The following is an 11,907-nucleotide window of genomic DNA, read 5'->3' as shown; positions in this document are numbered from 1 at the left end:
CTTGTTTTGCGGTAGGTATGTTGTGTACCGGTCATCCCCTGTATACCATCCCCCCTTAGCTCTTTGCTAGCTGCTGAAGATTCCTGCGCCTCGCCGACTGAGTGCCCGCCCCCCACTGTTGTATACAATATGGGTACATCCTAATAATATGGTGGTTAAAGCTATTATCGGGTCTCCCAGGTTCCCGCTCTATTAAGCTCTGCATTCCCGCCCAGGTCTAAATTCCCACTACAATGACTGCCATAGATACAGCTAAACAATACATTTTCCATGAGGCCAGCGGGTGTGAGAGAAGGCCGGCAGTTCGTAAAAATACAATCAAAATATACACATAAAAATCGTTGGCATGTTAGGCGGGTGGGGCTCTCCGGTATCCTAGGGCCCTCCGGCCGTTGTCCCTTTCCCACTCCTGCCCTCTGCAAAACAGTAACATGGCGGCATGCTCCTTCCCGCCAGGGAGATGACAAGATGGCCGGGAAGGCAGGCCCAGTCCCCACTGCGACCCCACCAAGTGCCGACGGCAGGGCCCCCGGTACCCCCTCCCAAAGAACCTAGAAGGCCCCCCCCTCGGCTAGTCGGAACCACAGTCACAATGGAGACCACCCAAGATTGTCCCGGCACCCCCCCTAGAAGGCCACTGTGTCCCCCAAGACTCTGTACTGTACCCTGCTCAGGTGTCAGCGCCGGCGTGCTCCCACCTCCTGCAACTCGATCGGGAGAGTCTCCAGCTCGGGAACTGCTAGCCGTGTCGCCGGCCATCTGCCGCTGGAAGTAATGCCCAGGGTCTCCAGGAACCTCTTCGGCTCTCCGATGGGGGAAAGGGTGTGTGTCTTCCCTCCCTGGAACGCCATCAATCGGAAAGGGAATCCCCAGGCGTACGGAATGTTCGCACTGCGTAGTGCCTCTGTAACCGGTCTCCACTCCCGCCGTCTCTGGAGCGTGCTGGGGGCCAGGTCTTGGTAGACTTGGAGTTCCTTCCCTTCGTGCTCCATCCTGGCCGCCCTGCTCTTCTTCATCAGGGCCTCCTTAGTCTGGTAATATAAGAAGCGGACGATAACGTCCCTGGGTCAGTTCGCATCGGTTCTTCTAGCTCGCAGGGCCCTGTGTGCCCTTTCCATGTGCCATTTTTCCTCTGGGAGGTCTGGTAGCAGGGGCTTGAAAATGGACATAAGCACTGTCGGTAGCGTGCCATCCTTCTCCCCCTCCGGTAGGCCGCGTAGGCGGAGATTATTTCTACGTGACCTGTTAGCCATATCTTCTATGGCCAGTTCGGCCTCTGCCACGCGGGCAGCCAGCCCGTTGATGTTTGTGACCGCTGCGTTGTGGGCCTTGGTTGTCATCTCCAGCCGCTCTTCAAAGCGAGCTGTTCGCGTGCCCAGAGCGGCAATTTCACTCCGGAGGACTGTCGTGGAGTTGTCGATTTCTCCTGCAAGGTAATTCTGCACCTCGGCCAGGCGCTCCTGTATTTGTGCGGTCTCGCCCTTGTGGCGCTCTTCCCCTTGAGCCTCGTGTGGTGAGGGCGGGTGTGATGAGGGGCTCCGTCCGGCGCCATCTTGAGGCTCCGCGGGCCCGATCTTGTGGGCCGTCATCCGGTCCAGGATCGACGTTCCCCCCTCCGTTCCCCGCTTGGGTTGCTTCTTGGGGTGCCTCTTCTCCATGGTCGGAGTTTTGGTGTTGTTTGGGTCGGTTAATGCCAAGTTGGAAGCTGAAGTAAGCTATATTAAGCGCGTTGGGGCCGGAGCTCTACTCAGGCACGTCCAGCTCGGTCCCTGGTCAGGCCACCTTTGACAACATTTTGGAGTCAATTTTATTGTCTACATTTATTAGAAATATATGTTGATAATTGGTAAACTGGGTGGGATCCTCCATGTCTTAAGAATCCGGGAGATCGAAGCTTGTGTCAATTCAGGAGGTACGAGTTTAGTATCAGACATTTGAGAAAATTGACTACATAGATATTGCAAATTATAGATTCAAATTTCTGATAAAATGTAGACAAATATCCATCCGGGCCTGGAGCCTTTGATGGTTTATGACTCTTAATTACATCCCTTATTTCAGAAAGAGACTAGCATCAGGAATTTTCAGAAGGTCCAATTTCCTTAGATATTGTTCCATCTCTGAAATTGGTGATGTCAAGATAGTATAAATTCTTATTGTGACGAAGTGCCCTTCGCCACTTGGTCCTGGAGAGGCCTGCTTGCCAGCCTCCTCCCCTGTGACTATGACTCTTTGATGTATTTTGCTTTAAAGCCCCTATTCTACCTTCAGACAGACTATTTATGTAGGTTGCTTTATTTCTCTTATGTTTTAGTCATCCTGTACCCATTATAGGTGCAGGGTGTGTGTAATGTAATTGTTTATAGTGTGTGTGTGTACTGTGAAATGTATTGCCTGCTCTCCTGTACTGCTGAGGTTTGCTACCAACTAGGTGGATTTGGCTATGGAGCTTGTCTAGTGCCCTCTGTGGGTAGCAACAGCAATATGCACTACCTAATAGCAAGACTGGTTCATTTGCATATTCAGGTAGATTTGCATATTGCTAATTCTGCTAAAAATTGTCTCCCCCACCCTTTTAAAAATATGCCATTGTGTTATATTAAATCACTGTATGTTGCCTGCTATGATTTGACTGTTTGTAATTTTATTGAGTTTTCACAGCAATGTTAATGTAATGACCATATGGGCTAGTCCCAAGTAAAATAAAGTTTTAGACAGTTCTTCTTGATCCCTCAAAACGTAGCCTTGTCTCGATATTGGAGGGAGCTGTTATAATCACACTGGGGATTTCTATGCTCTGCATACTCCCCTGAACTTGAATCACTAGCTCTTCTTAGAGCTGTTCCTGATATGCTCTCCTTGGAGGAGAGGTCTTCCCCACACAGTCCTGGATGCTGGAGGTTCATACAGGGTGGAAGGAAGAGGTCTTTCCCACACGGTCCTGGAGGACAGAAGCTGATCCAGGGTGGAAGGAAGACGGCGAGACTCCAGTCAAGCTACGGCGGTTGCGGAGTCTGCAGTGATTGTGGTGTCCGATACGGTGCTTGTGGTCCTTGGCGCAAGCTAGGAAGCATCCATCAACGGAGGGTACTCTGTCGGAGTACGGGGAGCTCCGTTACACTTATATTTTCTAAAAACGTTTCCAATTTGGTTAGGGGATATACCGTAAACATTTCCAGCAGTTAGTATTTTTACTTTCTTTGTTTTTGGTAGTGCAGAAGTAAACAAACATGCATTAACTGACATATCAGCAAGGTGATTTAATACAGGTGAAATCACAGGTAAGTTGCTTAACATGTCCTGAGTATTGCACTTTTAATAAAATTAAAGGGAAAACGAGTATAACCGGTTTGCTGGTGTACATTCTCAAGTTAAGCTGCCATGTCTAATTGCCAATCGAAAGTTAAACTGTTATGCATAGGAAGCTATTACAACACAAGTGTTTAGTGCTCACTAGGAGGATGGGAAAACAGAGCTGTTTGCCTAATATAGTCTGGTCTCACAGTTTTAGGATAAACTGTAGACATGTAAATGACCAGTGGTTAGGTGTTAAGCATGCTAGACCAAAAATAAAGTGAAAATAAAAGGTAAGGTACAGCATCTAACGTTATCAGGTGAGCAAAGAATAATACAGGAGTCCACCTCATGGTAGGTAGACAGGATGAGGCTTCCGCCGGCGGGGTCGCCTCTGTGCTCCTTCATCCTACTACGATTTGGGAGCATGTTGTTGGCGTTTCATAAGAAGGCCCCTTGAAGGAAGGTATGTGCAGCGCGGGAACACCAATGTGAAGCTTGTGTACGAAAATCAGAGTCCTGTTTATCTGGGCTTTGGCCTGATCCCAAGCACCTGGGTTCTCTGCTACCAGCCCATCGGGCTCCGATTGTTTAGTAGCACCGGGTTTTCTCGGCCTCCGCTGAGTGGGGGTAGATGTTCTCTGATCTGATAGGGTGCAGGGAGACTACATGGATGGTGTGGTCTGGTGCAGGCTAGTAGTTTGCGCTTCTGAGTCAGACGATCGATCGAACCAATCTGTTCATGCTGCTTCCTTGCCTCTATTTTTTCCAAGAATCTTGCAAATATTAGGTCGAGTTTAGCCAGTGTAGGTGCAAAAAGGATATTGACTAGGCCTCTGGCAACAATCGCTGCCATTTTAAAAGCAACTTGGCGATCCGCACGCGGCAACACTAAGTGCAGTGAGTAGCTGTGGGAAAACTCCTGGGACTGGGATGACCTCCACCGGTCCAAAGGTGGGAGGAGAGTGCAGAAGTCGCTCAGGGTAACGGGTTACAGTGTCTGGGGAGCTGCTGACCCTCTGACCTCTGGTGAGCTTGAAGACCGCAAAAAGTAGAAGGTAGGTTGTCTGGACCTGGAGAGTTCTAAATCTGGTACCGATCGACTTATCAAAGTCCCCACTATGCAGGAAGATGTGTTTTGCGGTGAAAACGGCTTATTGACTGGTTTCAATTATTTATTTAGCATGTCAAGCTCAGGAGAGGCCCCTCCCCTATTTTTTTATGGTCTGAGAACTATTCTTTTTTTTTTTTAATGAATTCTTTATTTTTGATGTGTAAAAAATAGCAGACAGGCTCGTAATACCACAATAGCGAAAACGAGCACTTCAAGATAGGCAATAACATGGCTTTGGATAAAACTGCACAATTTTATATGTGAGAATAAGCAAGCATGGCCTACAGGCTCAGATAAGAGGACAGTGTCTTGGCTCAGATTATCACACCGCAAGTGCAACACAGAGCAGGTACACAGACATGAAAATAAGCTCAAAGGGTGGCTACTGTAAGTTGTATTTATTAGTGGATTGTCAGGCTATAGCTAAATGCCCAAAGCACTAATCCTCAGAGTGTTAAATATTTTATCCTAGGGTGCTCTTGTGGTACTAGGGATATGTCGCTGGACTTAAACAGAGAGGGTTGTGTTAAGTTAGAGAATGCTTTTTAGGACAGAGAAAAGAGAAAGGAGACAACTGTAACATGAATAAAATGATAAAACAACAGCCATATATCAGGCAAATAGTGAGATGAGGTATTGCCAGCATTTAGAGCATCGACCAGCATATGCCCGTCCTGGGTAGGTCACAGTTCCTCAAGATTTTGCAAGTCTTCAGGCCTGATATCATAGGTGTAGAAGATAGGTCTAGTATTGGCAGACTGGTTTCCCTCCTCCATTAATCTCGTAATGCAATCCCCTGCTTTCCGTGTGAGCGTTCACCACCATTCCTGGTTTGTGCATCAGCTTCTGCAAGGGCCAGCGATGTGGCCTCTGCCACCGTAGGCGTGTAGCTTGCGTGATTGGAGGGTGCTAGATGGTGCATGCTGTTCCAGGGTGCATGGACTGCTTGTAGGGCAGGTATGTGTGGCTTATATCATAGTTTCTGCCAAAAAGCATTGACTATTGCGTCCAGTCGGCGAAGAATAGATGCTATATTACCGAGGCGCTCTGGGATGCAGGGGGCACTGGGAGCTTTCCAGACTCACATCCCACTGCCATGATAGTCAGGCCCCATTCTCCTCTGAGAACTATTCTTGTGTTTAAACTCATTTGTTAGAGATCGACCTGTCCTATTACCCGTGTAGTACCACCAGCGGTGTATTTACCACAATGCTGACAAGACACTTGCCAGCATTTTCAGAGAGGCGGCAAAACATTCCGCCCGCCAATCTGCCACGGCAGATGCCATGTCAGCCACCTTTGGGGTCCTCCTGAGGCAAGCATCCGCTAATGTGGGAGGCGGACGGCGAGGGAGCACTCTCCCCTGAACTCTTCCTTTCTCAGCACCCTTGCACGCTCCGCAGTGATGCCGGAGCCGGAATATGACGTCACTCTGGCTCCGGCATCACTAAGAGGCGCATGAGGGAGCTGAGCAGGAGGATCAGAGCTCCCTCGCCGCCCGCCTGCCAGACCACCTGCATTGCCCTGCGAGCTCCACTCAACCCCAGGGAAAAAATTAACCAAAATATAGGCACATAATAAAACAAAATTGTAAGTGTGTTAGTGTGTGTGTGATAGTTAAAGTGTGTGTGTGTGTCTCTGTTAGTGAGTGTCTGTTAGTGAGAGTGTGTGTCTGTCAAAGAGTGTGCATCACTGAGTGTGTATGTCTGTTAGTGTGTTTATGCGTGTCTGTCACTGAGAATGTGTATCTGTCAGTCAATGTATATGTCTGTTATCGAATGTGTCTGACACTAAGTTTATGTGTCTGTCAGTGAGTGTGTATGTGTGTTTGTCAGTGTGCATCTATCAGTGAGTATATGTGTGTCACAGTGTGTGTGTCCAACACTGAGTGAGTGTGTATCTGTCAGTGAATGTATGTGTCTGTCGGTGAATGTGTGTGTCTGTCTGTCAGTGAGTGTGCATGTTTCACTGAAAGTTTGTGTTGGTTAAACAGTGCGTGTGACAATGACTGTGTATCTGTCAGTGAGTGTATGTCAGTGTATGCATCAGTAAAGGTGTGTGTCTGTCAGGGAGAGAGTGTGTTGGTGTTTAACCCCTTAAAAACTTGCCAAATGTACACGTTGTGATCAAAACAAAACGTAAACAAAAAACTTGAATTTGCGCTATATGTCTGTTCAGGCGTAATTCGCCTCGTTCATATTATGTGCACCCACACTTATTATATATAATTTTATTCAGGGAAAACAGGGCTTTCATTTAACATCAAATATTTAGGTATGAAACATAATTTAATATGAATAAAATATAAAAAAAATGGGAGAAAATAAGAATTTTAAAAAAATGTTTAGTTCTACGTGACATTCTAACTGTGAATGTCATACTATTTGCTTTTACTGCAATAAAATACACATATTTCTATTCAGCGATGTCTCATGTGTAAAACAGTTCCCGCTATGTACAGGTTTTATGGTGTTTTGGGAAGTTACAGGGTCAAATCTTATTGATTTTTTTTTTTTTTTTATTGGGTAACTAAAATTTATAGATCAGGGTGGTGCAGTAGACATTGCTTACCTAGATTTCAGTAAGGCTTTTGACACTGTTGCACATAGAAGGCTTATCAATAAACTGCAATATTTAAGCTTGGATTCCAATATTGTTGAATGGGTAAGGCAGTGGCTGAGTGACAGGCAACAGAGGGTTGTAGTCAATGGAGTATATTCAAAGCTTGGGCTTGTCACCAGTGGGGTACCTCAGGGATCTGTACTTGGACCCATTCTCTTTAATATTTTTATTAGTGATATTGCAGAAGGTCTTGATGGTAAGGTATGTCTTTTTGCTGATGATACTAAGATATGTAACAGGGTTGATGTTCCAGGAGGGATAAGCCAAATGGCTGATGATTTAGGTAAACTAGAAAAATGGTCAGAGTTGTGGCAACTGACATTTAATGTGGATAAGTGCAAGATAATGCATCTTGGACGTAAAAACCCAAGGGCAGAGTACAGAATATTTGATAGAGTCCTAACCTCAACATCTGAGGAAAGGGATTTAGGGGTGATTATTTCTGAGGACTTAAAGGTAGGCAGACAATGTAATAGAGCAGCAGGAAATGCTAGCAGAATGCTTGGTTGTATAGAGAGAGGTATTAGCAGTAGAAAGAGGGAAGTGCTCATGCCATTGTACAGAACACTGATGAGACCTCACTTGGAGTATTGTACGCAGTACTGGAGACCGTATCTTCAGAAGGATATTGATACCTTAGAGAGAGTTCATAGAAGGGCTACTAAACTGGTTTATGGATTGCAGGATAAAACTTACCAGGAAAGGTTAAAGGATCTCAACATGTAAAGCTTGGAGGAAAGACGAGACAGGGGGGATATGATAGAAACATTTAAATACATAAAGGGAATCAACACAGTAAAGGAGGAGACTATATTTAAAAGAAGAAAAACTACCACAACAAGAGGACATAGTCTTAAATTAGAGGGACAAAGGTTTAAAAATAATATCAGGAAGTATTACTTTACTGAGAGGGTAATGGATGCATGGAATAGCCTTCCAGCTGAAGTGGTAGAGGTTAACACAGTAAAGGAGTTTAAGCATGCGTGGGATAGGCATAATGCTATCCTAACTATAAGATAAGGCCAGGAACTAATGAAAGTATTTAGAAAATTGGGCAGACTAGATGGGCCGAATGGTTATTATCTGCCGTCACATTCTATGTTTCTATGATTCTAAATATAGCATGTTACATTTTTCATTTTTTTCCCATTGAAATTCGCCAGATTGGTTACATTGCCTTTGAGACCGTATGGTAGCCCAGGAATGAGAATTACCCCCATGATGGCATACCAGTTACAAAAGTAGACAACCCAGGGTATTGCAAATGGGGTATGTCCAGTATTTTTTAGTAGCCACTTGGTCACAAACACTGGCCAAAGTTAGTGTTAATATTTGTTTGTGTGTGAAAAATGCAAAAAACTAATTTGTACGCCAATTTTGGCCAGTGTTTGTGACTAAGTGGCTACTAAAAAAGACTGGACATACCCCATTTGCAATACCTTGGGTTGTCTTCTATTTCAAATGGTATGCCATCATGGGGGTAATTTTCATTCCTGGGCTACCGTATGGTCTCAAATGCAACGTAACCAATCTGGCGAATTTCAATGTGAAAAAACTGAAACGCATGCCTTATATTAGACTCTGTAACTTTTGAAAACACCATAAAACCTGTACATGAGAGTACTGTTATACTCAGGAGACTTCGCTGAGCACAAATATTAGTGTTTCAAAACAGTAAACCGTATCACAACAATTATATCGTCCGTGTAAGTGCCATTTGTGTGTGAAAAATGCAAAAAATTTAACTTTCACTGACGATATCATCGTTGTAATACATGTTACTGTTTTGAAACACTAATATTTGTGTTCAGCAAAGTCTTCCGAGTAAAACAGTACCCCCCCATGTACAGGTTTTATGGTGTTTTGGAAAGTTACAGGGTTAAATATAGTGCTAGCAAATTAAGTTCCCTGGACTTTCGACCTGGGTTGTCAGGCAGGTCCCACAAATTGTAATTAATAAAATGACCTAATTATGTAAAATTGTTACATAAATATATACATAGAATTATATATATATATGTATATATATATATATATTTGTGTATATTGTTTTTTTTTATTATTTTTATTTATATATAGGTGTGTGTGTGTGTGTGTGTGTGTGTGTGTGTGTATGTATATATATATATATATGTGTATATATGTGTGTATATATATATATATATATATATATATATATGTGTGTGTATATACTTATTTATATAGATATATATATATATATATATATATATATATATTATTTTGTTCTACATGTATTTTGATATCAATATATATATTAATTTTAAAATACAGTTAGAATGAATTTACACACATATATATCTATGTATATATATATTTTTACGTATTTACAAATTTAATTTATATTATATATAAATATATATATATAATAATAATTATATATATGTTTAATCAATATCATTCTATGTGTATTTTGATATTAATATATATAATTATATATATTAATATTAAAATACACTTAGTGTATGTGTATGTGTGTGTGTTTGTGTGTATATATATATATATATATATATATATATGATCCAAGTACGGTATATATAATTTGATTTATTTTATTTATTTATTTTTTTTTAATTCTTTATTTTTGTAGTGCTTTGCAATAACTTACAGGTTTACAGAGACATTGCAATTGGCATCAGTAGGGATTATCCAGCAGCATATATTACATGTCAGATGAACAGCACTTTTTGTTTTTATAAAGGGTATAGTTTAACATTAGAATAACATCAGAGTGATCATGCTGGTATGGCATATGGTCTTGTTAAGTAAGATTAGTCAAGGAACGACAAAATGGTGCAACATGGCAAGTAGTAACATTATGTGAACAAAGCTGTTTGAGTAAGTACACGTTAAACTGTTTAGCAATGTGGTGAGACATGCTTCTAGTCCGACTAGGCATAGTATATGTGATTGCATGTTGCGCTAAGCTAAATCTATATGGTTAGAAGCTGGGAGGCAAAGGTAATAACTCCAACAGAAACCAACATAGTGTAAATTGCAGGCTGGACATAACTTTGTGCTTAACTTAGTGACATAAAATTATTTTGCCCCAGAGACCTCCCCAACCTTATATCAATTTCATATCAAGCGGCATGCAGAGGAATCTCGCCCCGACAGGCTGATCCATGGTTCATGATGGAGAGCTTGCGAATATTACAGACAGTTTGTTGCAGCTTGGTGGCAGATATCCCAGGGACCTGCCGTTAGTGTCCACCTCCGGCTGTAGGTTGCTTTGCTCGGGGATTCCGACTGCGCGGCGGAGAGTTCGTGTGAGCTGTTGCCTCCTGGTGGACATGCTGTCGTTGTGAAGGTATATCAGGCTGGAGTCCTATAGAGTGTCGCCTCTTGTCAGGCCGGCCCGAAGGTAAGTTCTTTGATCGGGGGTCTTGTGGGCTTCCACTGAACCCTGTTTGCCGATGTCTCCCTTTGGGTCCCGGCTGTTTGCGGATCTGTCCTGGCGGGGGTTGAGTGGGCACAGCTCAGGGCCCTGTCTGATCCAGCCTCTCCAGCCATGTTGTCAGTTTCCTGTGGGGCAATGTGGGGAGTTTGGAGTTTGCATGCCTCTTGATACGAGCGATCAAAATTGAGTTTGCCGCCATTTTGCACGCGGCTCAGGATCTCATCCGCAGTGTGATGATATTTCTGTGCCGCAGGTTCACCGCTGTTGCAGGGATCTCGGGGCTTGGGCCGGGATAACCCCCACCGGCCCTAAGGGGGGGAGACGGGACCTGTTCCATGACCTCGAGGGTGCCTGTGTGATTCAGTCGGGCGGGATAGCGGGGCAGCGGCCGTCTACCCCGCTCACCGCCTAAGTAGGCCTCATCCTATGCGGACGACATGAGTCATTCTGGGGGACTAAAACACGGAGTGCAAGCCTCTCCCCAGGTCCAGTGTCCCTACGTGTGTCGGACCGCGTTCTCTGGTAGTCAGGAGGGTACCAATTCAGCCCTGATTTCTTTAAATTTCGCCTGATTGCAGGAGCTGTCGTTTCATGCGGCTGTTCTGCATGGCGGCCAGGCCCCGCCCCTATATAATTTGATTTTAAACTGTGTTTTAACTTTAATTATTTTTTTCAGGCAGCAGGGGGAGTACCTGTCATTACAGACATGGACGGCTATGCCATCCAAGTGATCGTGAGGTCCCCGCAAGGGCCAAAACAGACAGAGGGGGACTCCCTGGGTTGCCAGGTGAGTCCCCACACTGGGATCGCCGGCGACCAGGTAAGTAGAAAGGACAGCGGGGACGTGCTATGCCGCCCACCGGCATTTAGAGCCGGGTCCCCCAGGACAGCATAGCACGCCCGCCGTCCTTAAGGGGTTAACAGGAAGTGAAATATAGAAAAGGGGAGGTGCCTGAATACACCACTGAGTACCACTTCTGCTTTAAATTTGTAATGGCTCTATTAATTTGATCTAATATTTTCTGTTTTATCTTCTCCCTGATGCTAATAATACCCTGCATTATAGAAATGTACATTGAACTCATATGCCGCCTCTCCAAAGTGGCTAACTGGACATTCAAATTATTTAAATACTCTCCCTTTTTCTTTTTAACATATGATCCTAACTTTACTAATTCCCCTCACATCACACAATTAAAGGAGCACCATAGAGTTACATCTGAATCTTCACTGTTATCATTGTTTTGCGTGATTGGATAATTCTTCTATTCAATTGATTATATCACTCTTGATTATATCACTCATGTTCGTGGCTTTAGTGACCTCATCTATCCATCTCCGTCACTGTCGTCCCCTTCTTCATGTGCCTTCAATCTTTCCCAGCATCAGAGTATTCTCTACAGAATCATGACTTCTCATTATATGGCCAAAATACTTGAGCTTCAGCCTCATGATCATA

The sequence above is a fragment of the Pelobates fuscus genome, chromosome 5 (genome assembly GCF_036172605.1).
Source record: "Pelobates fuscus isolate aPelFus1 chromosome 5, aPelFus1.pri, whole genome shotgun sequence".
Taxonomy (NCBI): domain Eukaryota; kingdom Metazoa; phylum Chordata; class Amphibia; order Anura; family Pelobatidae; genus Pelobates; species Pelobates fuscus.
This window is presented reverse-complemented; position numbering follows the sequence as displayed.